Genomic DNA, 4,968 nt, shown 5'->3' on the forward strand with positions numbered 1-4,968 from the left:
GACCATCAAGATATGACATCAAGTGTCATTCCTGACGGAGTCTCACAGACAGCATAACGGCTGTATTTCGGATAACTAGAAACATGATTCCACACATACAGATAACCTAATTAATACAACAATTTAAACAGATAGCTTGCAAGTCCCACACGGACTGCAATCCCCTTAATGGGTCAATACAACTAATAAGGCTCTATGCCCAAATTAACTGAATACATGCATCAAAGTCTATATTAATTCGAAGTATAAAAGTATCAGTAAATAATCCATGGCTCTAAGAATACTATAATGAGCCTAAATAAATACATACAATAATCTCCATAAAATAATTAAGCATGTTAACAAGTCTACATGCCAACATCAAATCTAAACATAATATAAAATCATCAGCTGCATCATCAACTACTCCAATGCGGGGGCCTTGCCCCTAGAAGCATCACCACTACTCTGGGTACCTGAAATGATGTCCCCAAACGGGGTAAGATAACAACATCTCAGTAAGCTCAAGGTTCATAGAGGATCCTCTAACCCCTGAGCCCACTTCTTGCATAACAAGTCAGATATAAAGCATATAATACAGACATACAGCATAAACATAGCTTCATCATATCATCCTTGTGTAACCCCAGGGTCAAAGCCATAGACGGTTACACATGTGTGACTTCCAGGGTCAAGCCATAGACAGTCAACACAACCTCAGTATGAAATAGCTCCCAGAGTCAAGTCATAGGCAGCCTACATACCATGATCACTGGCCAGGATCCTCATAACATATATCATCAGTGCATCATCATAACATCATGATCATATAACATCTATATGAATGTGAATGAATGCACATATACATCATACCATATACTTTCATACAATACAACCATAATGCCCACCATCATGGTGGGGCCACAAGAGAGAGGATTCAACTAGAATTAGGAGCTTACCTTAGGGAGCTTAGCACAAGCCCACACTCCAATATAATACGTATGCTCCAACAAAATCCTCAAGTGCACGGTTCTCTAGGCACACCTAGAGTAGGAACCATTCACATCATTAATTACATATTAATTAATCAAGTCATATCCACGACTTAATCATTTAATGATTCCACTTTTCATACTCATATGCCAATAATATGCCCATTACAAGCCTAGACCAATTATTACTTATTACATATTTTAGTGCATTATTACAAGCCACTTTAATCTTCAATTACTTACATAGTTTAGAATCACATGCAAGGCTCACTTAGATTATTTTGAACTCATCCAAGTCATATTTATGATTATTATAAGTTACTAAGGGTTCCCCTAAGCCCACTTAGCTTAAATATCACTTTTACGGTTTTTCCACAACTGTACATGCTTCTGTTTTCTAGTTACTGGGCGTGACTCACTTGTTATAAAATTCTCATCTTTTGGTATGTTAATCTAGACTCAATTACCTTTCCAAAAAGATATCATATGCTTATTTGAAGTTTCCTAGCTCTGGTTATCACCATTTGAAGTTGGACAAACAAAGCTGTTTGCCAACTCCGAACAGGGCACTAAACATCCTTTACCATTTCTGCGATTATGGAAATTCTACTAAATCAATTGCTCTAAAATTTTTATGTAGACAACTATACACCTTTATCTTTAATTAGACATATTATGAGCCTAATTTGAGTAATAATTGAGGGAGAAAAAATTCATGGAAGTGTCAGCCATGTACAGCGCCCCTGCACATGCCTCCCTGTGCAGTCCTCACTCAAACGAACATACAAAATGGAATATATCTTCAATTGATACCAAATTCTGACACCACTTAGATAATATCTCAATCTTCAATTTTATATAAGGAACATCCTTATATGACCTCTGTGGAGCAAGATATGCTCTCCCCAATTTTGCCTAAAAACTGGTTACTTAGCCTTAAATGTGTTTACTTAACAAACCTTAATTACTTTGGATTATAAATCCTAATTCACATTAATTCTTGGATTTTTCTATTATTAAGTCACATTATGAAATATCCTTAGTCCCATTATGTCATGATACTTAAATTTTACTAATTATTTAATTAGTGTACCTAAACCTTACTTTAGTCCAATTTTAGAGTTAAATCCTTGATTACTTTTGTTAATTAATCTCTACCCTTAATTAATCACCTAATTCATCATCTCCTTAATTTTAACACAACTAAACCCTTATGTACTTTATGGGGCAGATTTGATTAGCTATATTAATTAGGATTTTTAGCCATTATTAATCATGATTAGTGAGTTTTACTTAGAGTTAACCCACCTAGTTAATCTTTCTAATCATTTTTCCACACTTAACAACTTAATCACATTTTTTTGTCATCAAACCCTATCCTTACATGATACGGCTGAAATGTTCATGGTCTATTTTTTAGTTCATAGTCATCTTTTTACATGAACATCACTCAAAGGTCCAAAGGTGGCACCTTTAGTCATCCAATCCATCATTCCATGGTTCCAAACACACGCACTTAAGAATCATCATCAAACCATGACATTACGAAATTTTAAACAACATTCTCCTCATGAACATATCAAAACCAAGGCACTCAACAAGAAAAAGGGAGGCTTTTTGGTTCATATTTCCCAAGTGGGAGCTTACATCTTCAAGGTTTCTCCTTTAGCTCAAGTCTCCACCTTTTTCCACCAAGAACACACCTTTAGGCAAGCACACACCTTCATGAACATGCTCATGAGTTAAGCTCAAGAACATAAGAAGAAAAGATGATATTTTTCATGAAAAAAATTTAAGAACACTTACCCAAAAATCAAAGGAAACAAGCAAGCAAGTGTGATTCTTCAAGAGAGCTCAAGAACACAACTCCATAGCCTTTGCTCTCCACAAAACCATGGCTGTTTGGGATGATAAGGGACACGAAATTTTTGATTCACACCATGAAAATGGTATGGTTATGAAGAGGAGAGTGAGGGGAACAATCTTTGTGAAGGAAGTTTTGTGGTTTAGAGAGATTTAGGTGAAGAAATCTTAGAGAGAAGTGAGAGAGTTTTCAAAATTTGAAACTTAGAGAGAGAAGGAGGTGAAGGGGCTGCTGATCAGAAATGGAAGGGAAGGAGAGGAGGGTGCCCTAATGAGGGGTGCCATGTCACTTAAGTGATATTCGTCCTTTAGTGAGACCCGGTGTAATTTTTAACTGATCCGTCGTCAAATTTTTACTCGAAAACTCTCAAGACTCTAACTTTAAGTACTTAACATTAATTTTGTCTAATTATCATGTTCATAACTTAAAAATTTGATTAGTAGATCACAGATCCACTAACAATTGTTTAATTGGACTGTAGTCTTTACCGGTGTTCTTAACTGTACCCGGATTTCATAATCTTCTTAACTTTAATATTTTTGGTCTAATTATGACTTGTTAGGCATATATTGGTCTTTATTTCTATTTTCTTATCTTTTTCCCGTTCCGGGATTCTACCGGATGCTGCTACAGCAGTACAAAATACCCGACAGAAGTGACTTTTCAAAAATACCCCAATATGGGTATCAATCTTCACCAAATCATATCCTAACCTCATTCATGATGTTTATATCATTAGATTAGCTCTCTAACTATAATTTGCTAACTTGGAGCTATTCTACTCACTGTTATTACGTCAGCAGTCAAATTTAACAGATAAAAATTTATCTGTGCATAATACCTCAATATGGGTATCAAAATTCTTATAATTTTATGCTCATTCCATTTATGACTATAAGGTCCTCATTATAACCCTCTAATTTAAAAGTCATATAATTAGGGTTATTATATTCACCACACCTTTTAAAAGATTTTGTCCTCAGAATCAGATCATACTTGATATCAAAATCGGGATATTGCCGGAGAATATCATCCTCCCGCTCCCATGTGGCATCCTCTTGTGTCAATCCTTCCCATTGGATCTTGATCATGGGAATAACTCTATTTCGAAGTTGTTTCTCATCTCGAGCAAGAACCTTAGAAGGTCCAACAACGAACTTCAGGTCCTTCTTAACCTCTATGTCATCATACTGTACAATGTGTGAATCATCAGATATATATCTGCGGAGTTGACTCACATGGAAAACGTCATGTAAATTCGCCAAGTTGGGAGGTAGAGCAAGTTGATACGCCACCGGTCTGACCCTCTTTATTATCTGGTAGGGCCCAATGAACCGTGGACTCAACTTCCTCACTCCCAAGGCACGCCCAACACCTGTAGTAGGTGATAGTCGGATGAATACATGATCCCCTTCAGAAAACTCAAGGGGTCTGTGCTTGGCATCATAGTAACTCTTCTGACGGCTCTGGGCTTTCTTCAGCCTATCTCTGATCATCTCAATCTGCTTCGTAGTCTCTTGGACCAAGTCTGGCCCCAATAACTGTCTTTCTCCGATCTCCGTCCAACAAGTAGGTGCTCTACACCTACGGCCATACAAGGCCTCATAAGGAGCCATGCCCAGACTGGCATGATAACTGTTGTTGTAGGAGAACTCAACCAGTGGCAGGTACTTGTCCCAAGTATTACCCTGCTCAAGCACACACGCTCTCAGCATGTCCTCCAGTGTCTAAATGGTCCTCTCTGTCTGACCATCTGTCTGCGGGAAGGCCTCATGTAACGCTTCCCAAAAGCGTGAAGTAAACTTCGGATCCCGATCGCTAACTATGCTTTCGGGAATGCCATGAAGCTTCACAATCTCTCTAACATATAGTTTGGCTAGCTGCTCTGTGGAGAAGGTCGTCTTGACTGGAATGAAATGGGCGGATTTAGTCAACCTATCAACCACAACTCATATGGAATCAAATCCAGCCTGGCTTCTTGGTAATCCAACAACAAAGTCCATGGATATACTCATCCACTTCCACTCCGGAATATCTAATGGTTGTAGCAAACCAGAAGGCTTCTGATGCTCAATTTTTACCTTCTGACAAAGGTCAAACTCATAATCCTTCAGGAATTCCATCCATCTCCTT

The 4,968-nt window shown here is 37.7% G+C and overlaps 1 long non-coding RNA gene across 1 annotated transcript; it reads right to left on the reverse strand.

The window, feature by feature from the left end:
• Positions 1 to 298: 298 nt before the first annotated feature.
• On the reverse strand, positions 299 to 2,913 carry LOC133306110 (uncharacterized). Its single transcript, XR_009750845.1, has 4 exons — positions 2,778 to 2,913; positions 2,619 to 2,692; positions 939 to 1,023; positions 299 to 455 (listed from the first exon to the last, which is right to left on the reverse strand). It is a non-coding gene; the product is annotated as an uncharacterized LOC133306110 (long non-coding RNA).
• Positions 2,914 to 4,968: the final 2,055 nt, after the last annotated feature.

This window comes from Gastrolobium bilobum, unplaced genomic scaffold (assembly GCF_033153095.1).
Source record: "Gastrolobium bilobum isolate Gb01-03AN ecotype WA unplaced genomic scaffold, APGP_CSIRO_Gbil_v1 utg34683, whole genome shotgun sequence".
In the NCBI taxonomy this organism is placed as follows: Eukaryota; Viridiplantae; Streptophyta; class Magnoliopsida; order Fabales; family Fabaceae; genus Gastrolobium; species Gastrolobium bilobum.